Source organism: Coregonus clupeaformis, unplaced genomic scaffold (genome assembly GCF_020615455.1).
Source record: "Coregonus clupeaformis isolate EN_2021a unplaced genomic scaffold, ASM2061545v1 scaf2519, whole genome shotgun sequence".
NCBI classification, from domain to species: Eukaryota; Metazoa; Chordata; class Actinopteri; order Salmoniformes; family Salmonidae; genus Coregonus; species Coregonus clupeaformis.
Genome location: NW_025535973.1, coordinates 24,019 through 51,144, shown reverse-complemented (window position 1 = coordinate 51,144; position 27,126 = coordinate 24,019). Strand labels below are relative to the sequence as shown.

The following is a 27,126-nucleotide window of genomic DNA, read 5'->3' as shown; positions in this document are numbered from 1 at the left end:
ATTCTGAAGACACTAGCACCAGCAAACCTAATCCTACTTTTAACCGATACTGTTCATCCCGACACCCAACTAAATTGTATGTAGTCAGGATGGCCGAGCGGTCTAAGGCGCTGCGTTTAGGTCGCAGTCTCCCCTGGAGGCGTGGGTTCGAATCCCACTTCTGACAAACCTTTAGCGCCTGCATGTCATGCTGCTTTGTAATAACCAGTTGATGAATAAATTACTTCAGATAATGGAAATAACAGTTAGTATGAGTAGTGAATAACTATCCTATTTTTGACATTCTGCAAAAACAGCTAGTTGATGAGAGGTTGAAAGACAATTGCAAGAATCACGCAAGCTCACAGGCGGGCCACAAACAGGCAAATAACAAAAGGATCTCGGAATGCACAACTGTTCGGTGTTTGTCAGTGAAAAAAGATAGTCTGCAAGGGAATCGGAACTCGCCGCATTTAAAGTCAAGCCACAGGTTACAGGTAAGATCCCTTGATAAACCCTAAAAAAAAAAATAAAACGATTCTCATGAATCACCACTAAGCCATTTGCTAAGATTTCCCCCCATTTTGACATGTGGACCTGTTGGCACTCTTACCCTGACGGTTGTCGATACTTCCAGACACATATTCTGAAGACACTAGCACCAGCAAACCTAATCCTACTTTTAACCGATACTGTTCATCCCGATACCCAACTAAATTGTATGTAGTCAGGATGGCCGAGCGGTCTAAGGCGCTGCGTTTAGGTCGCAGTCTCCCCTGGAGGCGTGGGTTCGAATCCCACTTCTGACAAACCTTTAGCGCCTGCATGTCATGCTGCTTTGTAATAACCAATTGATGAATAAATTACTTCAGATAATGGAAATAACAGTTAGTATGAGTAGTGAATAACTATCCTATTTTTGACATTCTGCAAAAACAGCTAGTTGATGAGAGGTTGAAAGAAAATTGCAAGAATCACGCAAGCTCACAGGCGGGCCACAAACAGGCAAATAACAAAAGGATCTCGGAATGCACAACTGTTCGGTGTTTGTCAGTGAAAAAAGATAGTCTGCAAGGGGAATCGGAACTCGCCGCATTTAAAGTCAAGCCACAGGTTACAGGTAAGATCCCTTGATAAACCCTAAAAACGATTCTCATGAATCACCACTAAGCCATTTGCTAAGATTTCCCCCATTTTGACATGTGGACCTGTTGGCACTCTTACCCTGACGGTTGTCGATACTTCCAGACACATATTCTGAAGACACTAGCACCAGCAAACCTAATCCTACTTTTAACCGATACTGTTCATCCCGATACCCAACTAAATTGTTTGTAGTCAGGATGGCCGAGCGGTCTAAGGCGCTGCGTTTAGGTCGCAGTCTCCCCTGGAGGCGTGGGTTCGAATCCCACTTCTGACAAACCTTTAGCGCCTGCATGTCATGCTGCTTTGTAATAACCAGTTGATGAATAAATTACTTCAGATAATGGAAATAACAGTTAGTATGAGTAGTGAATAACTATCCTATTTTTGACATTCTGCAAAAACAGCTAGTTGATGAGAGGTTGAAAGACAATTGCAAGAATCACGCAAGCTCACAGGCGGGCCACAAACAGGCAAATAACAAAAGGATCTCGGAATGCACAACTGTTCGGTGTTTGTCAGTGAAAAAAGATAGTCTGCAAGGGGAATCGGAACTCGCCGCATTTAAAGTCAAGCCACAGGTTACAGGTAAGATCCCTTGATAAACCCTAAAAAAAAAAAACGATTCTCATGAATCACCACTAAGCCATTTGCTAAGATTTCCCCCCATTTTGACATGTGGACCTGTTGGCACTCTTACCCTGACGGTTGTCGATACTTCCAGACACATATTCTGAAGACACTAGCACCAGCAAACCTAATCCTACTTTTAACCGATACTGTTCATCCCGATACCCAACTAAATGTTTTTGTAGTCAGGATGGCCGAGCGGTCTAAGGCGCTGTGTTTAGGTCGCAGTCTCCCCTGGAGGCGTGGGTTCGAATCCCACTTCTGACAAACCTTTAGCGCCTGCATGTCATGCTGCTTTGTAATAACCAGTTGATGAATAAATTACTTCAGATAATGGAAATAACAGTTAGTATGAGTAGTGAATAACTATCCTATTTTTTACATTCTGCAAAATCAGCTAGTTGATGAGAGATTGAAAGACAATTGCAAGAATCACGCAAGCTCACAGGCGGGCCACATACAGAAAAATAACAAAAGGATCTCGGAATGCACAACTGGTCGGCGTGTTTGTCAGTGAAAAAATATAATCTGCAGGGGAATCGGAACTCGCCGCATTTAAAGTCAAGCCACAGGTTACAGGTAAGATCCCTTGATAAACCCTAAAAAACAACAATAAAACGATTTTCATGAATCACCACTAAGCCATTTGCTAAGATTTCCCCCATTTTGACATGTGGACCTGTTGTCACTCTTACCCTGACGGTTGTCGATACTTCCAGACACATATTCTGAAGACACTAGCATCATCAAGCCTAATCCTTCTTTTACCCGATACCGTTCATCCCGACACTGAACTAAGTGATGTGTAGTCAGGATGGCCGAGTGGTCTAAGGCGCTGTGTTTAGGTCGCAGTCTCCCCTGGAGGCATGGGTTCAAAACCCACTTCTGACAAACCTTTAGCGCCTGCATGTAATGCTGCTTTGTAATAACCAATTGATGAACAAATTACTTCAGATAATGGAAATAACAGTTAGTATGAGTAGTGAATAACTATCCTATTTTTGACATTCTGCAAAATCAGCTAGTTGATGAGAGATTGAAAGACAATTGCAAGAATCACGCAAGCTCACAGGCGGGACACAAACAGGCAAATAACGAAAGGATCTCGGAACGTACAACTCTTCGGTCTTTGTCAGTGAAAAAAGATAGTCTGCAGGGGAATCGGAACTCGCCGCATTTAAAGTCAAGCCACAGGTTACAGGTAAGATCCCTTGATAAACCCTAAAAAAAAAAAAAAAAAACGATTCTTATGAATCACCACTAAGCCATTTGCTAAGATTTCCCCCATTTTGACATGTGGACCTGTTGGCACTCTTACCCTGACGGTTGTCGATACTTCCAGACACATATTCTGAAGACACTAGCACCAGCAAGCCTAATCCTACTTTTACCAGATACTGTTCATCCCTATACCCAACTACATGTTTTTGTAGTCAGGATGGCTGAGCGGTCTAAGTCGCTGTGTTTAGGTCGCAGTCTCCCCTGGAGGCGTGGGTTCGAGTTCCACTTCTAAGAAACACTTAGCGCCTGCATTTAATGCTGCTTTGTAATAACCAGTTAATAAATAAATTACTTCAGATCATGGAAATAAAGGTTAATATGAGTAGTGAATAACTATCCTATTTTTTACATTCTGCAAAATCAGCTAGTTGATGAGAGATTGAAAGACAATTGCAAGAATCACGCAAGCTCACAGGCGGGACACAAACAGGCAAATAACGAAAGGATCTCGGAACGCACAACTGGTCGGTGTTTGTCAGTGAAAAAGATAGTCTGCAAGGGAATCGGAACTCGCCGCATTTAAAGTCAAGCCACAGGTTACAGGTAAGATCCCTTGATAAACCCTAAAAAAAAACAACAAAAACGATTCTCATGAATCACCACTAAGCCATTTGCTAAGATTTCCCCCCATTTTGACATGTGGACCTGTTGGCACTCTTACCCTGACGGTTGTCGATACTTCCAGACACATATTCTGAAGACACTAGCACCAGCAAACCTAATCCTACTTTTAACCGATACTGTTCATCCCGATACCCAACTAAATTGTATGTAGTCAGGATGGCCGAGCGGTCTAAGGCGCTGCGTTTAGGTCGCAGTCTCCCCTGGAGGCGTGGGTTCGAATCCCACTTCTGACAAACCTTTAGCGCCTGCATGTCATGCTGCTTTGTAATAACCAGTTGATGAATAAATTACTTCAGATAATGGAAATAACAGTTAGTATGAGTAGTGAATAACTATCCTATTTTTGACATTCTGCAAAAACAGCTAGTTGATGAGAGGTTGAAAGAAAATTGCAAGAATCACGCAAGCTCACAGGCGGGCCACAAACAGGCAAATAACAAAAGGATCTCGGAATGCACAACTGTTCGGTGTTTGTCAGTGAAAAAAGATAGTCTGCAAGGGGAATCGGAACTCGCCGCATTTAAAGTCAAGCCACAGGTTACAGGTAAGATCCCTTGATAAACCCTAAAAAAACAAAACAAAAAACGATTCTCATGAATCACCACTAAGCCATTTGCTAAGATTTCCCCCATTTTGACATGTGGACCTGTTGGCACTCTTACCCTGACGGTTGTCGATACTTCCAGACACATATTCTGAAGACACTAGCACCAGCAAACCTAATCCTACTTTTAACCGATACTGTTCATCCCGATACCCAACTAAATTGTATGTAGTCAGGATGGCCGAGCGGTCTAAGGCGCTGCGTTTAGGTCGCAGTCTCCCCTGGAGGCGTGGGTTCGAATCCCACTTCTGACAAACCTTTAGCGCCTGCATGTCATGCTGCTTTGTAATAACCAGTTGATGAATAAATTACTTCAGATAATGGAAATAACAGTTAGTATGAGTAGTGAATAACTATCCTATTTTTGACATTCTGCAAAAACAGCTAGTTGATGAGAGATTGAAAGAAAATTGCAAGAATCACGCAAGCTCACAGGCGGGCCACAAACAGGCAAATAACAAAAGGATCTCGGAATGCACAACTGTTCGGTGTTTGTCAGTGAAAAAAGATAGTCTGCAAGGGGAATCGGAACTCGCCGCATTGAAAGTCAAGCCACAGGTTACAGGTAAGATCCCTTGATAAACCCTAAAAAAAAATAAAAAAAACGATTCTTATCAATCACCACTAAGCCATTTGCTAAGATTTCCCCCATTTTGACATGTGGACCTGTTGGCACTCTTACCCTGACGGTTGTCGATACTTCCAGACACATATTCTGAAGACACTAGCACCAGCAAACCTAATCCTACTTTTAACCGATACTGTTCATCCCGATACCCAACTAAATTGTATGTAGTCAGGATGGCCGAGCGGTCTAAGGCGCTGTGTTTAGGTCGCAGTCTCCCCTGGAGGCGTGGGTTCGAATCCCACTTCTGACAAACCTTTAGCGCCTGCATGTCATGCTGCTTTGTAATAACCAGTTGATGAATAAATTACTTCAGATAATGGAAATAACAGTTAGTATGAGTAGTGAATAACTATCCTATTTTTTACATTCTGCAAAAACAGCTAGTTGATGAGAGGTTGAAAGACAATTGCAAGAATCACGCAAGCTCACAGGCGGGCCACATACAGAAAAATAACAAAAGGATCTCGGAATGCACAACTGTTCGGTGTTTGTCAGTGAAAAAAGATAGTCTGCAAGGGAATCGGAACTCGCCGCATTTAACGTCAAGCCACAGGTTACAGGTAAGATCCCTTGATAAACCCTAAAAAAAAAAAAAAAAAAAAAGATTCTTATCAATCACCACTAAGCCATTTGCTAAGATTTCCCCCATTTTGACATGTGGACCTGTTGGCACTCTTACCCTGACGGTTGTCGATACTTCCAGACACATATTCTGAAGACACTAGCACCAGCAAACCTAATCCTACTTTTAACCGATACTGTTCATCCCGATACCCAACTAAATTGTTTGTAGTCAGGATGGCCGAGCGGTCTAAGGCGCTGCGTTTAGGTCGCAGTCTCCCCTGGAGGCGTGGGTTCGAATCCCACTTCTGACAAACCTTTAGCGCCTGCATGTCATGCTGCTTTGTAATAACCAATTGATGAATAAATTACTTCAGATAATGGAAATAACAGTTAGTATGAGTAGTGAATAACTATCCTATTTTTGACATTCTGCAAAAACAGCTAGTTGATGAGAGGTTGAAAGAAAATTGCAAGAATCACGCAAGCTCACAGGCGGGCCACAAACAGGCAAATAACAAAAGGATCTCGGAATGCACAACTGTTCGGTCTTTGTCAGTGAAAAAAGATAGTCTGCAAGGGGAATCGGAACTCGCCGCATTTAAAGTCAAGCCACAGGTTACAGGTAAGATCCCTTGATAAACCCTAAAAAAAAACAAAAAACGATTCTCATGAATCACCACTAAGCCATTTGCTAAGATTTCCCCCCATTTTGACATGTGGACCTGTTGGCACTCTTACCCTGACGGTTGTCGATACTTCCAGACACATATTCTGAAGACACTAGCACCAGCAAACCTAATCCTACTTTTAACCGATACTGTTCATCCCGATACCCAACTAAATTGTATGTAGTCAGGATGGCCGAGCGGTCTAAGGCGCTGCGTTTAGGTCGCAGTCTCCCCTGGAGGCGTGGGTTCGAATCCCACTTCTGACAAACCTTTAGCGCCTGCATGTCATGCTGCTTTGTAATAACCAATTGATGAATAAATTACTTCAGATAATGGAAATAACAGTTAGTATGAGTAGTGAATAACTATCCTATTTTTGACATTCTGCAAAAACAGCTAGTTGATGAGAGATTGAAAGAAAATTGCAAGAATCACGCAAGCTCACAGGCGGGCCACAAACAGGCAAATAACAAAAGGATCTCGGAATGCACAACTCTTCGGTGTTTGTCAGTGAAAAAAGATAGTCTGCAAGGGAATCGGAACTCGCCGCATTTAAAGTCAAGCCACAGGTTACAGGTAAGATCCCTTGATAAACCCTAAAAAAAAACAAAAAAAAACGATTCTCATGAATCACCACTAAGCCATTTGCTAAGATTTCCCCCCATTTTGACATGTGGACCTGTTGGCACTCTTACCCTGACGGTTGTCGATACTTCCAGACACATATTCTGAAGACACTAGCACCAGCAAACCTAATCCTACTTTTAACCGATACTGTTCATCCCGATACCCAACTAAATTGTTTGTAGTCAGGATGGCCGAGCGGTCTAAGGCGCTGCGTTTAGGTCGCAGTCTCCCCTGGAGGCGTGGGTTCGAATCCCACTTCTGACAAACCTTTAGCGCCTGCATGTCATGCTGCTTTGTAATAACCAGTTGATGAATAAATTACTTCAGATAATGGAAATAACAGTTAGTATGAGTAGTGAATAACTATCCTATTTTTGACATTCTGCAAAAACAGCTAGTTGATGAGAGGTTGAAAGAAAATTGCAAGAATCACGCAAGCTCACAGGCGGGCCACAAACAGGCAAATAACAAAAGGATCTCGGAATGCACAACTGTTCGGTCTTTGTCAGTGAAAAAAGATAGTCTGCAAGGGAATCGGAACTCGCCGCATTTAAAGTCAAGCCACAGGTTACAGGTAAGATCCCTTGATAAACCCTAAAAAAAACAACAAAAAAAAACGATTCTCATGAATCACCACTAAGCCATTTGCTAAGATTTCCCCCATTTTGACATGTGGACCTGTTGGCACTCTTACCCTGACGGTTGTCGATACTTCCAGACACATATTCTGAAGACACTAGCACCAGCAAACCTAATCCTACTTTTAACCGATACTGTTCATCCCGATACCCAACTAAATTGTATGTAGTCAGGATGGCCGAGCGGTCTAAGGCGCTGCGTTTAGGTCGCAGTCTCCCCCTGGAGGCGTGGGTTCGAATCCCACTTCTGACAAACCTTTAGCGCCTGCATGTAATGCTGCTTTGTAATAACCAGTTGATGAATAAATTACTTCAGATAATGGAAATAACAGTTAGTATGAGTAGTGAATAACTATCCTATTTTTGACATTCTGCAAAAACAGCTAGTTGATGAGAGGTTGAAAGAAAATTGCAAGAATCACGCAAGCTCACAGGCGGGCCACAAACAGGCAAATAACAAAAGGATCTCGGAATGCACAACTGTTCGGTGTTTGTCAGTGAAAAAAGATAGTCTGCAAGGGGAATCGGAACTCGCCGCATTTAAAGTCAAGCCACAGGTTACAGGTAAGATCCCTTGATAAACCCTAAAAAAAACACAAAAAAACGATTCTCATGAATCACCACTAAGCCATTTGCTAAGATTTCCCCCATTTTGACATGTGGACCTGTTGGCACTCTTACCCTGACGGTTGTCGATACTTCCAGACACATATTCTGAAGACACTAGCACCAGCAAACCTAATCCTACTTTTAACCGATACTGTTCATCCCGATACCCAACTAAATTGTATGTAGTCAGGATGGCCGAGCGGTCTAAGGCGCTGCGTTTAGGTCGCAGTCTCCCCTGGAGGCGTGGGTTCGAATCCCACTTCTGACAAACCTTTAGCGCCTGCATGTCATGCTGCTTTGTAATAACCAGTTGATGAATAAATTACTTCAGATAATGGAAATAACAGTTAGTATGAGTAGTGAATAACTATCCTATTTTTGACATTCTGCAAAAACAGCTAGTTGATGAGAGGTTGAAAGAAAATTGCAAGAATCACGCAAGCTCACAGGCGGGCCACAAACAGGCAAATAACAAAAGGATCTCGGAATGCACAACTGTTCGGTGTTTGTCAGTGAAAAAAGATAGTCTGCAAGGGAATCGGAACTCGCCGCATTTAAAGTCAAGCCACAGGTTACAGGTAAGATCCCTTGATAAACCCTAAAAAAAAACGATTCTCATGAATCACCACTAAGCCATTTGCTAAGATTTCCCCCATTTTGACATGTGGACCTGTTGGCACTCTTACCCTGACGGTTGTCGATACTTCCAGACACATATTCTGAAGACACTAGCACCAGCAAACCTAATCCTACTTTTAACCGATACTGTTCATCCCGATACCCAACTAAATTGTATGTAGTCAGGATGGCCGAGCGGTCTAAGGCGCTGCGTTCAGGTCGCAGTCTCCCCTGGAGGCGTGGGTTCGAATCCCACTTCTGACAAACCTTTAGCGCCTGCATGTCATGCTGCTTTGTAATAACCAGTTGATGAATAAATTACTTCAGATAATGGAAATAACAGTTAGTATGAGTAGTGAATAACTATCCTATTTTTGACATTCTGCAAAAACAGCTAGTTGATGAGAGGTTGAAAGAAAATTGCAAGAATCACGCAAGCTCACAGGCGGGCCACAAACAGGCAAATAACAAAAGGATCTCGGAATGCACAACTGTTCGGTGTTTGTCAGTGAAAAAAGATAGTCTGCAAGGGGAATCGGAACTCGCCGCATTTAAAGTCAAGCCACAGGTTACAGGTAAGATCCCTTGATAAACCCTAAAAAAAAAAACGATTCTCATGAATCACCACTAAGCCATTTGCTAAGATTTCCCCCATTTTGACATGTGGACCTGTTGGCACTCTTACCCTGACGGTTGTCGATACTTCCAGACACATATTCTGAAGACACTAGCACCAGCAAACCTAATCCTACTTTTAACCGATACTGTTCATCCCGATACCCAACTAAATTGTTTGTAGTCAGGATGGCCGAGCGGTCTAAGGCGCTGCGTTCAGGTCGCAGTCTCCCCTGGAGGCGTGGGTTCGAATCCCACTTCTGACAAACCTTTAGCGCCTGCATGTCATGCTGCTTTGTAATAACCAGTTGATGAATAAATTACTTCAGATAATGGAAATAACAGTTAGTATGAGTAGTGAATAACTATCCTATTTTTGACATTCTGCAAAAACAGCTAGTTGATGAGAGGTTGAAAGAAAATTGCAAGAATCACGCAAGCTCACAGGCGGGCCACAAACAGGCAAATAACAAAAGGATCTCGGAATGCACAACTGTTCGGTGTTTGTCAGTGAAAAAAGATAGTCTGCAAGGGAATCGGAACTCGCCGCATTTAAAGTCAAGCCACAGGTTACAGGTAAGATCCCTTGATAAACCCTAAAAAAAAACGATTCTCATGAATCACCACTAAGCCATTTGCTAAGATTTCCCCCATTTTGACATGTGGACCTGTTGGCACTCTTACCCTGACGGTTGTCGATACTTCCAGACACATATTCTGAAGACACTAGCACCAGCAAACCTAATCCTACTTTTAACCGATACTGTTCATCCCGATACCCAACTAAATTGTATGTAGTCAGGATGGCCGAGCGGTCTAAGGCGCTGCGTTCAGGTCGCAGTCTCCCCTGGAGGCGTGGGTTCGAATCCCACTTCTGACAAACCTTTAGCGCCTGCATGTCATGCTGCTTTGTAATAACCAGTTGATGAATAAATTACTTCAGATAATGGAAATAACAGTTAGTATGAGTAGTGAATAACTATCCTATTTTTGACATTCTGCAAAAACAGCTAGTTGATGAGAGGTTGAAAGAAAATTGCAAGAATCACGCAAGCTCACAGGCGGGCCACAAACAGGCAAATAACAAAAGGATCTCGGAATGCACAACTGTTCGGTGTTTGTCAGTGAAAAAAGATAGTCTGCAAGGGAATCGGAACTCGCCGCATTTAAAGTCAAGCCACAGGTTACAGGTAAGATCCCTTGATAAACCCTAAAAAAAAAAAACGATTCTCATGAATCACCACTAAGCCATTTGCTAAGATTTCCCCCATTTTGACATGTGGACCTGTTGGCACTCTTACCCTGACGGTTGTCGATACTTCCAGACACATATTCTGAAGACACTAGCACCAGCAAACCTAATCCTACTTTTAACCGATACTGTTCATCCCGATACCCAACTAAATTGTTTGTAGTCAGGATGGCCGAGCGGTCTAAGGCGCTGCGTTTAGGTCGCAGTCTCCCCTGGAGGCGTGGGTTCGAATCCCACTTCTGACAAACCTTTAGCGCCTGCATGTCATGCTGCTTTGTAATAACCAGTTGATGAATAAATTACTTCAGATAATGGAAATAACAGTTAGTATGAGTAGTGAATAACTATCCTATTTTTGACATTCTGCAAAAACAGCTAGTTGATGAGAGGTTGAAAGAAAATTGCAAGAATCACGCAAGCTCACAGGCGGGCCACAAACAGGCAAATAACAAAAGGATCTCGGAATGCACAACTGTTCGGTGTTTGTCAGTGAAAAAAGATAGTCTGCAAGGGAATCGGAACTCGCCGCATTTAAAGTCAAGCCACAGGTTACAGGTAAGATCCCTTGATAAACCCTAAAAAAAACAACAAAAAAAACGATTCTCATGAATCACCACTAAGCCATTTGCTAAGATTTCCCCCATTTTGACATGTGGACCTGTTGGCACTCTTACCCTGACGGTTGTCGATACTTCCAGACACATATTCTGAAGACACTAGCACCAGCAAACCTAATCCTACTTTTAACCGATACTGTTCATCCCGATACCCAACTAAATTGTTTGTAGTCAGGATGGCCGAGCGGTCTAAGGCGCTGCGTTTAGGTCGCAGTCTCCCCTGGAGGCGTGGGTTCGAATCCCACTTCTGACAAACCTTTAGCGCCTGCATGTCATGCTGCTTTGTAATAACCAGTTGATGAATAAATTACTTCAGATAATGGAAATAACAGTTAGTATGAGTAGTGAATAACTATCCTATTTTTGACATTCTGCAAAAACAGCTAGTTGATGAGAGGTTGAAAGAAAATTGCAAGAATCACGCAAGCTCACAGGCGGGCCACATACAGAAAAATAACAAAAGGATCTCGGAATGCACAACTGGTCCGTGTTTGTCAGTGAAAAAAGATACTCTGCAGGAGAATCGGAACTCGCCGCATTTAAAGTCAAGCCACAGGTTACAGGTAAGATCCCTTGATAAACCCTAAAAAAACGATTCTCATGAATCACCACTAAGCCATTTGCTAAGATTTCCCCCATTTTGACATGTGGACCTGTTGGCACTCTTACCCTGACGGTTGTCGATACTTCCAGACACATATTCTGAAGACACTAGCACCAGCAAACCTAATCCTACTTTTAACCGATACTGTTCATCCCGATACCCAACTAAATTGTTTGTAGTCAGGATGGCCGAGCGGTCTAAGGCGCTGCGTTCAGGTCGCAGTCTCCCCTGGAGGCGTGGGTTCGAATCCCACTTCTGACAAACCTTTAGCGCCTGCATGTCATGCTGCTTTGTAATAACCAGTTGATGAATAAATTACTTCAGATAATGGAAATAACAGTTAGTATGAGTAGTGAATAACTATCCTATTTTTGACATTCTGCAAAAACAGCTAGTTGATGAGAGGTTGAAAGAAAATTGCAAGAATCACGCAAGCTCACAGGCGGGCCACAAACAGGCAAATAACAAAAGGATCTCGGAATGCACAACTGGTCGGTGTTTGTCAGTGAAAAAAGATAGTCTGCAAGGGAATCGGAACTCGCCGCATTTAAAGTCAAGCCACAGGTTACAGGTAAGATCCCTTGATAAACCCTAAAAAAAAACAAACAAAAAAACGATTCTCATGAATCACCACTAAGCCATTTGCTAAGATTTCCCCCATTTTGACATGTGGACCTGTTGGCACTCTTACCCTGACGGTTGTCGATACTTCCAGACACATATTCTGAAGACACTAGCACCAGCAAACCTAATCCTACTTTTAACCGATACTGTTCATCCCGATACCCAACTAAATTGTATGTAGTCAGGATGACCGAGCGGTCTAAGGCGCTGTGTTTAGGTCGCAGTCTCCCCTGGAGGTGTGGGTTCGAATCCCACTTCTGAAAAACCTTTAGCACCTGCGTGTAATGCTGCTTTGTAATAACCAATTGATGAACAAATTACTTCAGATAATGGAAATAACGGTTAGTATGAGTAGTGAATAACTATCCTATTTTTGACATTCTGCAAAATCAGCTAGTTGATGAGAGATTGAAAGACAATTGCAAGAATCACGCAAGCTCACAGGCGGGCCACATACAGAAAAATAACAAAAGGATCTCGGAATGGACAACTGGTCCGTGTTTGTCAGTGAAAAAAGATACTCTGCAGGAGAATCGGAACTCGCCGCATTTAAAGTCAAGCCACAGGTTACAGGTAAGATCCCTTGATAAACCCTAAAAAAAACGATTCTCATGAATCACCACTAAGCCATTTGCTAAGATTTCCCCCATTTTGACATGTGGACCTGTTGGCACTCTTACCCTGACGGTTGTCGATACTTCCAGACACATATTCTGAAGACACTAGCACCAGCAAACCTAATCCTACTTTTAACCGATACTGTTCATCCCGATACCCAACTAAATTGTATGTAGTCAGGATGGCCGAGCGGTCTAAGGCGCTGTGTTCAGGTCGCAGTCTCCCCTGGAGGCGTGGGTTCGAATCCCACTTCTGACAAACCTTTAGCGCCTGCATGTCATGCTGCTTTGTAATAACCAGTTGATGAATAAATTACTTCAGATAATGGAAATAACAGTTAGTATGAGTAGTGAATAACTATCCTATTTTTGACATTCTGCAAAAACAGCTAGTTGATGAGAGGTTGAAAGACAATTGCAAGAATCACGCAAGCTCACAGGCGGGCCACATACAGAAAAATAACAAAAGGATCTCGGAATGCACAACTGGTCGGCGTGTTTGTCAGTGAAAAAATATAATCTGCAGGGGAATCGGAACTCGCCGCATTTAAAGTCAAGCCGCAGGTTACAGGTAAGATCCCTTGATAAACCCTAAAAAATAAAAAATAAATGATTCTTATGAATCACCACTAAGCCATTTGCTAAGATTTCCCCCATTTTGACATGTGGACCTGTTGGCACTCTTACCCTGACGGTTGTCGATACTTCCAGACACATATTCTGAAGACACTAGCACCAGCAAGCCTAATCCTACTTTTACCAGATACTGTTCATCCCGATACCCAACTACATGTTTTTGTAGTCAGGATGGCCGAGCGGTCTAAGGCGCTGTGTTTAGGTCGCAGTCTCCCCTGGAGGCGTGGGTTCGAATCCCACTTCTGACAAACCTTTAGCGCCTGCATGTAATGCTGCTTTGTAATAACCAATTGATGAACAAACTACTTCAGATAATGGAAATAACAGTTAGTATGAGTAGTGAATAACTATCCTATTTTTGACATTCTGCAAAATCAGCTAGTTGATGAGAGATTGAAAGACAATTGCAAGAATCACGCAAGCTCACAGGCGGGCCACATACAGAGAAATAACAAAAGGATCTCGGAATGCACAACTGGTCGGTGTTTGTCAGTGAAAAAAGATAATCTGCAGGGGAATCGGAACTCGCCGCATTTAAAGTCAAGCCACAGGTTACAGGTAAGATCCCTTGATAAACCCTAAAAAATAAAAAATAAATGATTCTTATGAATCACCACTAAGCCATTTGCTAAGATTTCCCCCATTTTGACATGTGGACCTGTTGGCACTCTTACCCTGACGGTTGTCGATACTTCCAGACACATATTCTGAAGACACTAGCACCAGCAAGCCTAATCCTACTTTTACCAGATACTGTTCATCCCTATACCCAACTAAATTGTATGTAGTCAGGATGGCCGAGCGGTCTAAGGCGCTGCGTTCAGGTCGCAGTCTCCCCCTGGAGGCGTGGGTTCGAATCCCACTTCTGACAAACCTTTAGCGCCTGCATGTCATGCTGCTTTGTAATAACCAGTTGATGAATAAATTACTTCAGATAATGGAAATAACAGTTAGTATGAGTAGTGAATAACTATCCTATTTTTGACATTCTGCAAAAACAGCTAGTTGATGAGAGGTTGAAAGAAAATTGCAAGAATCACGCAAGCTCACAGGCGGGCCACAAACAGGCAAATAACGAAAGGATCTCGGAATGCACAACTCTTCGGTGTTTGTCAGTGAAAAAGATAGTCTGCAAGGGAATCGGAACTCGCCGCATTTAAAGTCAAGCCACAGGTTACAGGTAAGATCCCTTGATAAACCCTAAAAAAAAAAAAAAAAAACGATTCTCATGAATCACCACTAAGCCATTTGCTAAGATTTCCCCCATTTTGACATGTGGACCTGTTGGCACTCTTACCCTGACGGTTGTCGATACTTCCAGACACATATTCTGAAGACACTAGCACCAGCAAGCCTAATCCTACTTTTACCAGATACTGTTCATCCCGATACCCAACTAAATGTTTTTGTAGTCAGGATGGCCGAGCGGTCTAAGGCGCTGCGTTCAGGTCGCAGTCTCCCCTGGAGGCGTGGGTTCGAATCCCACTTCTGACAAACCTTTAGCGCCTGCATGTCATGCTGCTTTGTAATAACCAGTTGATGAATAAATTACTTCAGATAATGGAAATAACAGTTAGTATGAGTAGTGAATAACTATCCTATTTTTGACATTCTGCAAAAACAGCTAGTTGATGAGAGGTTGAAAGACAATTGCAAGAATCACGCAAGCTCACAGGCGGGCCACAAACAGGCAAATAACAAAAGGATCTCGGAATGCACAACTGTTCGGTGTTTGTCAGTGAAAAAAGATAGTCTGCAAGGGGAATCGGAACTCGCCGCATTTAAAGTCAAGCCACAGGTTACAGGTAAGATCCCTTGATAAACCCTAAAAAAAAAAACGATTCTCATGAATCACCACTAAGCCATTTGCTAAGATTTCCCCCATTTTGACATGTGGACCTGTTGGCACTCTTACCCTGACGGTTGTCGATACTTCCAGACACATATTCTGAAGACACTAGCACCAGCAAGCCTAATCCTACTTTTAACCGATACTGTTCATCCCGATACCCAACTAAATTGTTTGTAGTCAGGATGGCCGAGCGGTCTAAGGCGCTGCGTTCAGGTCGCAGTCTCCCCCTGGAGGCGTGGGTTCGAATCCCACTTCTGACAAACCTTTAGCGCCTGCATGTCATGCTGCTTTGTAATAACCAGTTGATGAATAAATTACTTCAGATAATGGAAATAACAGTTAGTATGAGTAGTGAATAACTATCCTATTTTTGACATTCTGCAAAAACAGCTAGTTGATGAGAGGTTGAAAGACAATTGCAAGAATCACGCAAGCTCACAGGCGGGCCACAAACAGGCAAATAACAAAAGGATCTCGGAACGCACAACTGGTCGGTCTTTGTCAGTGAAAAAAGATAGTCTGCAAGGGAATCGGAACTCGCCGCATTTAAAGTCAAGCCACAGGTTACAGGTAAGATCCCTTGATAAACCCTAAAAAAAAACAAAACAAAAACGATTCTCATGAATCACCACTAAGCCATTTGCTAAGATTTCCCCCATTTTGACATGTGGACCTGTTGGCACTCTTACCCTGACGGTTGTCGATACTTCCAGACACATATTCTGAAGACACTAGCACCAGCAAGCCTAATCCTACTTTTAACCGATACTGTTCATCCCGATACCCAACTAAATTGTATGTAGTCAGGATGGCCGAGCGGTCTAAGGCGCTGCGTTCAGGTCGCAGTCTCCCCCTGGAGGCGTGGGTTCGAATCCCACTTCTGACAAACCTTTAGCGCCTGCATGTCATGCTGCTTTGTAATAACCAGTTGATGAATAAATTACTTCAGATAATGGAAATAACAGTTAGTATGAGTAGTGAATAACTATCCTATTTTTGACATTCTGCAAAAACAGCTAGTTGAAGAGAGGTTGAAAGAAAATTGCAAGAATCACGCAAGCTCACAGGCGGGCCACAAACAGGCAAATAACAAAAGGATCTCGGAATGCACAACTGGTCGGTGTTTGTCAGCGAAAAAAGATACTCTGCAGGAGAATCGGAACTCGCCGCATTTAAAGTCAAGCCACAGGTTACAGGTAAGATCCCTTGATAAACCCTAAAAAAAAATAAAAAAAAGATTCTTATCAATCACCACTAAGCCATTTGCTAAGATTTCCCCCATTTTGACATGTGGACCTGTTGGCACTCTTACCCTGACGGTTGTCGATACTTCCAGACACATATTCTGAAGACACTAGCACCAGCAAGCCTAATCCTACTTTTACCAGATACTGTTCATCCCGATACCCAACTAAATGTTTTTGTAGTCAGGATGGCCGAGCGGTCTAAGGCGCTGTGTTTAGGTCGCAGTCTCCCCTGGAGGCGTGGGTTCGAATCCCACTTCTGACAAACCTTTAGCGCCTGCATGTCATGCTGCTTTGTAATAACCAGTTGATGAATAAATTACTTCAGATAATGGAAATAACAGTTAGTATGAGTAGTGAATAACTATCCTATTTTTGACATTCTGCAAAAACAGCTAGTTGATGAGAGGTTGAAAGAAAATTGCAAGAATCACGCAAGCTCACAGGCGGGCCACAAACAGGCAAATAACAAAAGGATCTCGGAATGCACAACTGGTCGGTCTTTGTCAGTGAAAAAAGATAGTCTGCAAGGGAATCGGAACTCGCCGCATTTAAAGTCAAGCCACAGGTTACAGGTAAGATCCCTTGATAAACCCTAAAAAAAAACAAACAAAAACGATTCTCATGAATCACCACTAAGCCATTTGCTAAGATTTCCCCCATTTTGACATGTGGACCTGTTGGCACTCTTACCCTGACGGTTGTCGATACTTCCAGACACATATTCTGAAGACACTAGCACCAGCAAGCCTAATCCTACTTTTAACCGATACTGTTCATCCCGATACCCAACTAAATTGTATGTAGTCAGGATGGCCGAGCGGTCTAAGGCGCTGCGTTTAGGTCGCAGTCTCCCCTGGAGGCGTGGGTTCGAATCCCACTTCTGACAAACCTTTAGCGCCTGCATGTCATGCTGCTTTGTAATAACCAGTTGATGAATAAATTACTTCAGATAATGGAAATAACAGTTAGTATGAGTAGTGAATAACTATCCTATTTTTGACATTCTGCAAAAACAGCTAGTTGATGAGAGGTTGAAAGAAAATTGCAAGAATCACGCAAGCTCACAGGCGGGCCACATACAGAAAAATAACAAAAGGATCTCGGAATGCACAACTGGTCGGCGTGTTTGTCAGTGAAAAAAGATAATCTGCAGGGGAATCGGAACTCGCCGCATTTAAAGTCAAGCCACAGGTTACAGGTAAGATCCCTTGATAAACCCTAAAAAAAAAAAAACGATTCTCATGAATCACCACTAAGCCATTTGCTAAGATTTCCCCCATTTTGACATGTGGACCTGTTGGCACTCTTACCCTGACGGTTGTCGATACTTCCAGACACATATTCTGAAGACACTAGCACCAGCAAACCTAATCCTACTTTTAACCGATACTGTTCATCCCGATACCCAACTAAATTGTATGTAGTCAGGATGGCCGAGCGGTCTAAGGCGCTGCGTTTAGGTCGCAGTCTCCCCTGGAGGCGTGGGTTCGAATCCCACTTCTGACAAACCTTTAGCGCCTGCATGTCATGCTGCTTTGTAATAACCAGTTGATGAATAAATTACTTCAGATAATGGAAATAACAGTTAGTATGAGTAGTGAATAACTATCCTATTTTTGACATTCTGCAAAAACAGCTAGTTGATGAGAGGTTGAAAGACAATTGCAAGAATCACGCAAGCTCACAGGCGGCCACAAACAGGCAAATAACAAAAGGATCTCGGAATGCACAACTGGTCGGTGTTTGTCAGTGAAAAAAGATAGTCTGCAAGGGAATCGGAACTCGCCGCATTTAAAGTCAAGCCACAGGTTACAGGTAAGATCCCTTGATAAACCCTAAAAAAAAAAAAACGATTCTCATGAATCACCACTAAGCCATTTGCTAAGATTTCCCCCATTTTGACATGTGGACCTGTTGGCACTCTTACCCTGACGGTTGTCGATACTTCCAGACACATATTCTGAAGACACTAGCACCAGCAAACCTAATCCTACTTTTAACCGATACTGTTCATCCCGATACCCAACTAAATTGTATGTAGTCAGGATGGCCGAGCGGTCTAAGGCGCTGCGTTTAGGTCGCAGTCTCCCCTGGAGGCGTGGGTTCGAATCCCACTTCTGACAAACCTTTAGCGCCTGCATGTCATGCTGCTTTGTAATAACCAGTTGATGAATAAATTACTTCAGATAATGGAAATAACAGTTAGTATGAGTAGTGAATAACTATCCTATTTTTGACATTCTGCAAAAACAGCTAGTTGATGAGAGGTTGAAAGAAAATTGCAAGAATCACGCAAGCTCACAGGCGGGCCACATACAGAAAAATAACAAAAGGATCTCGGAATGCACAACTGGTCGGTGTTTGTCAGTGAAAAAAGATAATCTGCAGGGGAATCGGAACTCGCCGCATTTAAAGTCAAGCCACAGGTTACAGGTAAGATCCCTTGATAAACCCTAAAAAAAAAAAACGATTCTTATGAATCACCACTAAGCCATTTGCTAAGATTTCCCCCATTTTGACATGTGGACCTGTTGGCACTCTTACCCTGACGGTTGTCGATACTTCCAGACACATATTCTGAAGACACTAGCACCAGCAAGCCTAATCCTACTTTTACCAGATACTGTTCATCCCGATACCCAACTAAATTGTATGTAGTCAGGATGGCCGAGCGGTCTAAGGCGCTGCGTTTAGGTCGCAGTCTCCCCTGGAGGCGTGGGTTCGAATCCCACTTCTGACAAACCTTTAGCGCCTGCATGTCATGCTGCTTTGTAATAACCAGTTGATGAATAAATTACTTCAGATAATGGAAATAACAGTTAGTATGAGTAGTGAATAACTATCCTATTTTTGACATTCTGCAAAAACAGCTAGTTGATGAGAGGTTGAAAGAAAATTGCAAGAATCACGCAAGCTCACAGGCGGCCACAAACAGGCAAATAACAAAAGGATCTCGGAATGCACAACTGGTCGGTGTTTGTCAGTGAAAAAAGATAGTCTGCAAGGGAATCGGAACTCGCCGCATTTAAAGTCAAGCCACAGGTTACAGGTAAGATCCCTTGATAAACCCTAAAAAAAAAAGATTCTCATGAATCACCACTAAGCCATTTGCTAAGATTTCCCCCATTTTGACATGTGGACCTGTTGGCACTCTTACCCTGACGGTTGTCGATACTTCCAGACACATATTCTGAAGACACTAGCACCAGCAAACCTAATCCTACTTTTAACCGATACTGTTCATCCCGATACCCAACTAAATTGTATGTAGTCAGGATGGCCGAGCGGTCTAAGGCGCTGCGTTTAGGTCGCAGTCTCCCCTGGAGGCGTGGGTTCGAATCCCACTTCTGACAAACCTTTAGCGCCTGCATGTCATGCTGCTTTGTAATAACCAGTTGATGAATAAATTACTTCAGATAATGGAAATAACAGTTAGTATGAGTAGTGAATAACTATCCTATTTTTGACATTCTGCAAAAACAGCTAGTTGATGAGAGGTTGAAAGAAAATTGCAAGAATCACGCAAGCTCACAGGCGGCCACAAACAGGCAAATAACAAAAGGATCTCGGAATGCACAACTGGTCGGTGTTTGTCAGTGAAAAAAGATAGTCTGCAAGGGAATCGGAACTCGCCGCATTGAAAGTCAAGCCACAGGTTACAGGTAAGATCCCTTGATAAACCCTAAAAAAAAAAAAAAAAAACGATTCTCATGAATCACCACTAAGCCATTTGCTAAGATTTCCCCCATTTTGACATGTGGACCTGTTGGCACTCTTACCCTGACGGTTGTCGATACTTCCAGACACATATTCTGAAGACACTAGCACCAGCAAACCTAATCCTACTTTTAACCGATACTGTTCATCCCGATACCCAACTAAATTGTATGTAGTCAGGATGGCCGAGCGGTCTAAGGCGCTGCGTTTAGGTCGCAGTCTCCCCTGGAGGCGTGGGTTCGAATCCCACTTCTGACAAACCTTTAGCGCCTGCATGTCATGCTGCTTTGTAATAACCAGTTGATGAATAAATTACTTCAGATAATGGAAATAACAGTTAGTATGAGTAGTGAATAACTATCCTATTTTTGACATTCTGCAAAAACAGCTAGTTGATGAGAGGTTGAAAGAAAATTGCAAGAATCACGCAAGCTCACAGGCGGCCACAAACAGGCAAATAACAAAAGGATCTCGGAATGGACAACTGGTCGGTGTTTGTCAGTGAAAAAAGATAGTCTGCAAGGGAATCGGAACTCGCCGCATTGAAAGTCAAGCCACAGGTTACAGGTAAGATCCCTTGATAAACCCTAAAAAAAAAAAAAAAAAACGATTCTTATCAATCACCACTAAGCCATTTGCTAAGATTTCCCCCATTTTGACATGTGGACCTGTTGGCACTCTTACCCTGACGGTTGTCGATACTTCCAGACACATATTCTGAAGACACTAGCACCAGCAAACCTAATCCTACTTTTAACCGATACTGTTCATCCCGATACCCAACTAAATTGTATGTAGTCAGGATGGCCGAGCGGTCTAAGGCGCTGCGTTTAGGTCGCAGTCTCCCCTGGAGGCGTGGGTTCGAATCCCACTTCTGACAAACCTTTAGCGCCTGCATGTCATGCTGCTTTGTAATAACCAGTTGATGAATAAATTACTTCAGATAATGGAAATAACAGTTAGTATGAGTAGTGAATAACTATCCTATTTTTGACATTCTGCAAAAACAGCTAGTTGATGAGAGGTTGAAAGAAAATTGCAAGAATCACGCAAGCTCACAGGCGGGCCACAAACAGGCAAATAACAAAAGGATCTCGGAATGCACAACTGGTCGGTGTTTGTCAGTGAAAAAGATAGTCTGCAAGGGAATCGGAACTCGCCGCATTGAAAGTCAAGCCACAGGTTACAGGTAAGATCCCTTGATAAACCCTAAAAAAAACGATTCTCATGAATCACCACTAAGCCATTTGCTAAGATTTCCCCCATTTTGACATGTGGACCTGTTGGCACTCTTACCCTGACGGTTGTCGATACTTCCAGACACATATTCTGAAGACACTAGCACCAGCAAACCTAATCCTACTTTTAACCGATACTGTTCATCCCGATACCCAACTAAATTGTATGTAGTCAGGATGGCCGAGCGGTCTAAGGCGCTGCGTTTAGGTCGCAGTCTCCCCTGGAGGCGTGGGTTCGAATCCCACTTCTGACAAACCTTTAGCGCCTGCATGTCATGCTGCTTTGTAATAACCAGTTGATGAATAAATTACTTCAGATAATGGAAATAACAGTTAGTATGAGTAGTGAATAACTATCCTATTTTTGACATTCTGCAAAAACAGCTAGTTGATGAGAGGTTGAAAGAAAATTGCAAGAATCACGCAAGCTCACAGGCGGCCACAAACAGGCAAATAACAAAAGGATCTCGGAATGCACAACTGGTCGGTGTTTGTCAGTGAAAAAGATAGTCTGCAAGGGAATCGGAACTCGCCGCATTGAAAGTCAAGCCACAGGTTACAGGTAAGATCCCTTGATAAACCCTAAAAAAAAACAACAAAAACGATTCTCATGAATCACCACTAAGCCATTTGCTAAGATTTCCCCCATTTTGACATGTGGACCTGTTGGCACTCTTACCCTGACGGTTGTCGATACTTCCAGACACATATTCTGAAGACACTAGCACCAGCAAACCTAATCCTACTTTTAACCGATACTGTTCATCCCGATACCCAACTAAATTGTATGTAGTCAGGATGGCCGAGCGGTCTAAGGCGCTGCGTTCAGGTCGCAGTCTCCCCTGGAGGCGTGGGTTCGAATCCCACTTCTGACAAACCTTTAGCGCCTGCATGTCATGCTGCTTTGTAATAACCAGTTGATGAATAAATTACTTCAGATAATGGAAATAACAGTTAGTATGAGTAGTGAATAACTATCCTATTTTTGACATTCTGCAAAAACAGCTAGTTGATGAGAGGTTGAAAGAAAATTGCAAGAATCACGCAAGCTCACAGGCGGCCACAAACAGGCAAATAACAAAAGGATCTCGGAATGCACAACTGGTCGGTGTTTGTCAGTGAAAAAAGATAGTCTGCAAGGGAATCGGAACTCGCCGCATTGAAAGTCAAGCCACAGGTTACAGGTAAGATCCCTTGATAAACCCCAAAAAAAAAACGATTCTCATGAATCACCACTAAGCCATTTGCTAAGATTTCCCCCATTTTGACATGTGGACCTGTTGGCACTCTTACCCTGACGGTTGTCGATACTTCCAGACACATATTCTGAAGACACTAGCACCAGCAAGCCTAATCCTACTTTTAACCGATACTGTTCATCCCGATACCCAACTAAATTGTATGTAGTCAGGATGGCCGAGCGGTCTAAGGCGCTGCGTTTAGGTCGCAGTCTCCCCTGGAGGCGTGGGTTCGAATCCCACTTCTGACAAACCTTTAGCGCCTGCATGTCATGCTGCTTTGTAATAACCAGTTGATGAATAAATTACTTCAGATAATGGAAATAACAGTTAGTATGAGTAGTGAATAACTATCCTGTTTTTGACATTCTGCAAAAACAGCTAGTTGATGAGAGGTTGAAAGAAAATTGCAAGAATCACGCAAGCTCACAGGCGGCCACAAACAGGCAAATAACAAAAGGATCTCGGAATGGACAACTGGTCGGTGTTTGTCAGTGAAAAAAGATAGTCTGCAAGGGAATCGGAACTCGCCGCATTGAAAGTCAAGCCACAGGTTACAGGTAAGATCCCTTGATAAACCCTAAAAAAAAAAAAAAACGATTCTCATGAATCACCACTAAGCCATTTGCTAAGATTTCCCCCATTTTGACATGTGGACCTGTTGGCACTCTTACCCTGACGGTTGTCGATACTTCCAGACACATATTCTGAAGACACTAGCACCAGCAAACCTAATCCTACTTTTAACCGATACTGTTCATCCCGATACCCAACTAAATTGTATGTAGTCAGGATGGCCGAGCGGTCTAAGGCGCTGCGTTCAGGTCGCAGTCTCCCCTGGAGGCGTGGGTTCGAATCCCACTTCTGACAAACCTTTAGCGCCTGCATGTCATGCTGCTTTGTAATAACCAGTTGATGAATAAATTACTTCAGATAATGGAAATAACAGTTAGTATGAGTAGTGAATAACTATCCTGTTTTTGACATTCTGCAAAAACAGCTAGTTGATGAGAGGTTGAAAGAAAATTGCAAGAATCACGCAAGCTCACAGGCGGCCACAAACAGGCAAATAACAAAAGGATCTCGGAATGGACAACTGGTCGGTGTTTGTCAGTGAAAAAAGATAGTCTGCAAGGGAATCGGAACTCGCCGCATTGAAAGTCAAGCCACAGGTTACAGGTAAGATCCCTTGATAAACCTTAAAAAAAAAAAAAAACGATTCTCATGAATCACCACTAAGCCATTTGCTAAGATTTCCCCCATTTTGACATGTGGACCTGTTGGCACTCTTACCCTGACGGTTGTCGATACTTCCAGACACATATTCTGAAGACACTAGCACCAGCAAACCTAATCCTACTTTTAACCGATACTGTTCATCCCGATACCCAACTAAATTGTATGTAGTCAGGATGGCCGAGCGGTCTAAGGCGCTGCGTTCAGGTCGCAGTCTCCCCTGGAGGCGTGGGTTCGAATCCCACTTCTGACAAACCTTTAGCGCCTGCATGTCATGCTGCTTTGTAATAACCAGTTGATGAATAAATTACTTCAGATAATGGAAATAACAGTTAGTATGAGTAGTGAATAACTATCCTATTTTTGACATTCTGCAAAAACAGCTAGTTGATGAGAGGTTGAAAGAAAATTGCAAGAATCACGCAAGCTCACAGGCGGCCACAAACAGGCAAATAACAAAAGGATCTCGGAATGCACAACTGGTCGGTGTTTGTCAGTGAAAAAAGATAGTCTGCAAGGGAATCGGAACTCGCCGTATTGAAAGTCAAGCCACAGGTTACAGGTAAGATCCCTTGATAAACCCTAAAAAAAAAAAAAAAACGATTCTCATGAATCACCACTAAGCCATTTGCTAAGATTTCCCCCATTTTGACATGTGGACCTGTTGGCACTCTTACCCTGACGGTTGTCGATACTTCCAGACACATATTCTGAAGACACTAGCACCAGCAAACCTAATCCTACTTTTAACCGATACTGTTCATCCCGATACCCAACTAAATTGTATGTAGTCAGGATGGCCGAGCGGTCTAAGGCGCTGCGTTCAGGTCGCAGTCTCCCCTGGAGGCGTGGGTTCGAATCCCACTTCTGACAAACCTTTAGCGCCTGCATGTCATGCTGCTTTGTAATAACCAGTTGATGAATAAATTACTTCAGATAATGGAAATAACAGTTAGTATGAGTAGTGAATAACTATCCTGTTTTTGACATTCTGCAAAAACAGCTAGTTGATGAGAGGTTGAAAGAAAATTGCAAGAATCACGCAAGCTCACAGGCGGCCACAAACAGGCAAATAACAAAAGGATCTCGGAATGGACAACTGGTCGGTGTTTGTCAGTGAAAAAAGATAGTCTGCAAGGGAATCGGAACTCGCCGCATTGAAAGTCAAGCCACAGGTTACAGGTAAGATCCCTTGATTGGTTGTCTCCGTGCTGCTCTGCTGTTTGTTGCTACTTGGCTACCTAACAAACTATTCACGTTTTACTTTTAATAAACGTTTAATCAATCTCTGTGTTCAACAAATTTACCAACTTTTTAGTTTTGTCCTCACTCATCTTTTTTCGTTAAACTTTTTCACCCCGGACGTTTATCCCGAGACAGAAGAGTCATTTTCCTGTGCGTTTTAGCTGCCAACTTTACGTTATTTTCCTTTTTTCCATCGCAACTTTTTTCCCTTATTCAACTTTTTCACTCCGGACGCTTTATCTGGACATGGTTCATCAACATCTTCAACAGCCGAAGCTAAGTAGTAACATTAACATGATGTCTTCTAATTGCAGTCGCTGTACTCATAATATACAGGAGAATTCTCGCCTTACGGCGAGAATAGCTGTGCTACAAGCCCAGCTTCAGACGCAATCGTTAGGCAAGGGTAATATCAGTGTAGGAAAGGAAGAAACAGCGTCTGTGCCACCAGTAAGTACAGACAGTAATGTTAGTATAAATCCCCCCGCACAGTCCCCGCAGCCGGACAACTTTCTCATGGCTTCTGGAGGGAAATACTGTTGGAATGCTCAACCGGTGTCGCTCATTCAGCCGACAGAAACCTTCAACCGGTTTTCCCCATTATGTAGCGAGTCGGAGTCTGAGTCTGAGTCTTCTCTAGTCTCTACTCCTCCCGTTACGGGGTCTGAGACTCCGAAGGCTCCCACCATTAGCTCTGACAAATTGAAAACCCTAGTCATTGGCGACTCCATTACCCGCAGTATTAGACTTAAAACGAATCACCCAGCGATCATACACTGTTTACCAGGGGGCAGGGCTACCGACGTTAAGGCTAATCTAAAGATGGTGCTGGCTAAAGCTAAAACTGGCAAGTGTAGAGAGTATAGAGATATTGTTATCCACGTCGGCACCAACGATGTTAGGATGAAACAGTCAGAGGTCACCAAGTGCAACATAGCTTCAGCGTGTAAATCAGCTAGAAAGATGTGTCGGCATCGAGTAATTGTCTCTGGCCCCCCTCCCAGTTAGGGGAAGTGACGAGCTCTACAGCAGAGTCTCAGCACTCAATCGCTGGTTGAAAACTGTTTTCTGCCCCTCCCAAAAGATAACATTTGTGGATAATTGGCCCTCTTTCTGGGACTCACCCACAAACAGGATCAAGCCTGACCTGCTGAGGAGTGACGGACTCCATCCTAACTGGAGGGGTGCTCTCCTCTTATCTACCAACATAGATAGGGCTCTAACTCCTCTAGCCCCACAGTGAAATAGGGTGCAGGCCAGGCAGCAGGCTGTTAGCCAACCTGCCAGCTTAGTGGAGTCTGCCAATAGCATAGTCAGTGTAGTCAGCTCAGCCATACCCATTGAGACTGTGTCTGTGCCTCGACCTAGGTTGGGCAAAACTAAACATGGTGGTGTTCACCCTAGCAATCTTATTAGGATAAAGACCTCCTCCATTCCTGCCATTATTGAAAGAGATCGTGATACCTCACATCTCAAAATAGGGTTACTTAATGTTAGATCCCTCACTTCAAAGGCAGTCATAGTCAATGAACTAATCACTGATCATAATCTTGATGTGATTGGCCTGACTGAAACATGGCTTAAGCCTGATGAATTTGCTGTGTTAAATGAGGCCTCACCTCCTGGTTACACTAGTGACCATATTCCCCGTGCATCCCGCAAAGGCGGAGGTGTTGCTAACATTTACGATAGCAAATTTCAATTTACAAAAAAAAAATGACGTTTTCATCTTTCGAGCTTCTAGTCATGAAATCTATGCAGCCTACTCAATCACT

The 27,126-nt window shown here is 43.1% G+C and overlaps 40 non-coding genes across 40 annotated transcripts; all 40 read left to right on the top strand.

The window, feature by feature from the left end:
* Positions 1–83: 83 nt before the first annotated feature.
* Positions 84–166, top strand: trnal-uag. Its single transcript has one exon. It is a non-coding gene; the product is annotated as a tRNA-Leu (tRNA).
* A 539-nt stretch (positions 167–705) lies between these two features.
* On the top strand, positions 706–788 carry trnal-uag. The gene has a single exon. It is a non-coding gene; the product is annotated as a tRNA-Leu (tRNA).
* Positions 789–1,316: 528 nt separating this feature from the next.
* trnal-cag lies at positions 1,317–1,399 on the top strand. The gene has a single exon. It is a non-coding gene; the product is annotated as a tRNA-Leu (tRNA).
* A 537-nt stretch (positions 1,400–1,936) lies between these two features.
* On the top strand, positions 1,937–2,019 carry trnal-uag. Its single transcript has one exon. It is a non-coding gene; the product is annotated as a tRNA-Leu (tRNA).
* A 541-nt stretch (positions 2,020–2,560) lies between these two features.
* On the top strand, positions 2,561–2,643 carry trnal-uag. Its single transcript has one exon. It is a non-coding gene; the product is annotated as a tRNA-Leu (tRNA).
* A 1,164-nt stretch (positions 2,644–3,807) lies between these two features.
* Positions 3,808–3,890, top strand: trnal-uag. Its single transcript has one exon. It is a non-coding gene; the product is annotated as a tRNA-Leu (tRNA).
* Positions 3,891–4,432: 542 nt separating this feature from the next.
* trnal-uag lies at positions 4,433–4,515 on the top strand. Its single transcript has one exon. It is a non-coding gene; the product is annotated as a tRNA-Leu (tRNA).
* Positions 4,516–5,056: 541 nt separating this feature from the next.
* trnal-uag lies at positions 5,057–5,139 on the top strand. Its single transcript has one exon. It is a non-coding gene; the product is annotated as a tRNA-Leu (tRNA).
* Positions 5,140–5,681: 542 nt separating this feature from the next.
* trnal-uag lies at positions 5,682–5,764 on the top strand. The gene has a single exon. It is a non-coding gene; the product is annotated as a tRNA-Leu (tRNA).
* A 540-nt stretch (positions 5,765–6,304) lies between these two features.
* Positions 6,305–6,387, top strand: trnal-uag. The gene has a single exon. It is a non-coding gene; the product is annotated as a tRNA-Leu (tRNA).
* A 542-nt stretch (positions 6,388–6,929) lies between these two features.
* trnal-uag lies at positions 6,930–7,012 on the top strand. The gene has a single exon. It is a non-coding gene; the product is annotated as a tRNA-Leu (tRNA).
* Positions 7,013–7,555: 543 nt separating this feature from the next.
* On the top strand, positions 7,556–7,639 carry trnal-uag. Its single transcript has one exon. It is a non-coding gene; the product is annotated as a tRNA-Leu (tRNA).
* Positions 7,640–8,180: 541 nt separating this feature from the next.
* On the top strand, positions 8,181–8,263 carry trnal-cag. The gene has a single exon. It is a non-coding gene; the product is annotated as a tRNA-Leu (tRNA).
* Positions 8,264–8,794: 531 nt separating this feature from the next.
* trnal-cag lies at positions 8,795–8,877 on the top strand. The gene has a single exon. It is a non-coding gene; the product is annotated as a tRNA-Leu (tRNA).
* Positions 8,878–9,411: 534 nt separating this feature from the next.
* Positions 9,412–9,494, top strand: trnal-cag. Its single transcript has one exon. It is a non-coding gene; the product is annotated as a tRNA-Leu (tRNA).
* A 531-nt stretch (positions 9,495–10,025) lies between these two features.
* trnal-cag lies at positions 10,026–10,108 on the top strand. Its single transcript has one exon. It is a non-coding gene; the product is annotated as a tRNA-Leu (tRNA).
* A 534-nt stretch (positions 10,109–10,642) lies between these two features.
* trnal-uag lies at positions 10,643–10,725 on the top strand. The gene has a single exon. It is a non-coding gene; the product is annotated as a tRNA-Leu (tRNA).
* A 542-nt stretch (positions 10,726–11,267) lies between these two features.
* trnal-uag lies at positions 11,268–11,350 on the top strand. Its single transcript has one exon. It is a non-coding gene; the product is annotated as a tRNA-Leu (tRNA).
* A 529-nt stretch (positions 11,351–11,879) lies between these two features.
* On the top strand, positions 11,880–11,962 carry trnal-cag. The gene has a single exon. It is a non-coding gene; the product is annotated as a tRNA-Leu (tRNA).
* Positions 11,963–12,505: 543 nt separating this feature from the next.
* trnal-uag lies at positions 12,506–12,588 on the top strand. The gene has a single exon. It is a non-coding gene; the product is annotated as a tRNA-Leu (tRNA).
* A 530-nt stretch (positions 12,589–13,118) lies between these two features.
* trnal-cag lies at positions 13,119–13,201 on the top strand. The gene has a single exon. It is a non-coding gene; the product is annotated as a tRNA-Leu (tRNA).
* A 542-nt stretch (positions 13,202–13,743) lies between these two features.
* Positions 13,744–13,826, top strand: trnal-uag. Its single transcript has one exon. It is a non-coding gene; the product is annotated as a tRNA-Leu (tRNA).
* Positions 13,827–14,365: 539 nt separating this feature from the next.
* trnal-cag lies at positions 14,366–14,449 on the top strand. The gene has a single exon. It is a non-coding gene; the product is annotated as a tRNA-Leu (tRNA).
* Positions 14,450–14,989: 540 nt separating this feature from the next.
* Positions 14,990–15,072, top strand: trnal-cag. Its single transcript has one exon. It is a non-coding gene; the product is annotated as a tRNA-Leu (tRNA).
* Positions 15,073–15,606: 534 nt separating this feature from the next.
* trnal-cag lies at positions 15,607–15,690 on the top strand. Its single transcript has one exon. It is a non-coding gene; the product is annotated as a tRNA-Leu (tRNA).
* Positions 15,691–16,232: 542 nt separating this feature from the next.
* On the top strand, positions 16,233–16,316 carry trnal-cag. The gene has a single exon. It is a non-coding gene; the product is annotated as a tRNA-Leu (tRNA).
* A 540-nt stretch (positions 16,317–16,856) lies between these two features.
* On the top strand, positions 16,857–16,939 carry trnal-uag. The gene has a single exon. It is a non-coding gene; the product is annotated as a tRNA-Leu (tRNA).
* Positions 16,940–17,480: 541 nt separating this feature from the next.
* trnal-uag lies at positions 17,481–17,563 on the top strand. The gene has a single exon. It is a non-coding gene; the product is annotated as a tRNA-Leu (tRNA).
* A 537-nt stretch (positions 17,564–18,100) lies between these two features.
* Positions 18,101–18,183, top strand: trnal-uag. The gene has a single exon. It is a non-coding gene; the product is annotated as a tRNA-Leu (tRNA).
* Positions 18,184–18,717: 534 nt separating this feature from the next.
* trnal-uag lies at positions 18,718–18,800 on the top strand. Its single transcript has one exon. It is a non-coding gene; the product is annotated as a tRNA-Leu (tRNA).
* A 534-nt stretch (positions 18,801–19,334) lies between these two features.
* Positions 19,335–19,417, top strand: trnal-uag. Its single transcript has one exon. It is a non-coding gene; the product is annotated as a tRNA-Leu (tRNA).
* A 530-nt stretch (positions 19,418–19,947) lies between these two features.
* trnal-uag lies at positions 19,948–20,030 on the top strand. The gene has a single exon. It is a non-coding gene; the product is annotated as a tRNA-Leu (tRNA).
* A 539-nt stretch (positions 20,031–20,569) lies between these two features.
* trnal-cag lies at positions 20,570–20,652 on the top strand. Its single transcript has one exon. It is a non-coding gene; the product is annotated as a tRNA-Leu (tRNA).
* Positions 20,653–21,191: 539 nt separating this feature from the next.
* trnal-uag lies at positions 21,192–21,274 on the top strand. The gene has a single exon. It is a non-coding gene; the product is annotated as a tRNA-Leu (tRNA).
* Positions 21,275–21,803: 529 nt separating this feature from the next.
* Positions 21,804–21,886, top strand: trnal-uag. Its single transcript has one exon. It is a non-coding gene; the product is annotated as a tRNA-Leu (tRNA).
* A 538-nt stretch (positions 21,887–22,424) lies between these two features.
* trnal-cag lies at positions 22,425–22,507 on the top strand. Its single transcript has one exon. It is a non-coding gene; the product is annotated as a tRNA-Leu (tRNA).
* A 531-nt stretch (positions 22,508–23,038) lies between these two features.
* On the top strand, positions 23,039–23,121 carry trnal-uag. The gene has a single exon. It is a non-coding gene; the product is annotated as a tRNA-Leu (tRNA).
* Positions 23,122–23,657: 536 nt separating this feature from the next.
* Positions 23,658–23,740, top strand: trnal-cag. Its single transcript has one exon. It is a non-coding gene; the product is annotated as a tRNA-Leu (tRNA).
* Positions 23,741–24,276: 536 nt separating this feature from the next.
* Positions 24,277–24,359, top strand: trnal-cag. The gene has a single exon. It is a non-coding gene; the product is annotated as a tRNA-Leu (tRNA).
* A 537-nt stretch (positions 24,360–24,896) lies between these two features.
* Positions 24,897–24,979, top strand: trnal-uag. The gene has a single exon. It is a non-coding gene; the product is annotated as a tRNA-Leu (tRNA).
* Positions 24,980–27,126: the final 2,147 nt, after the last annotated feature.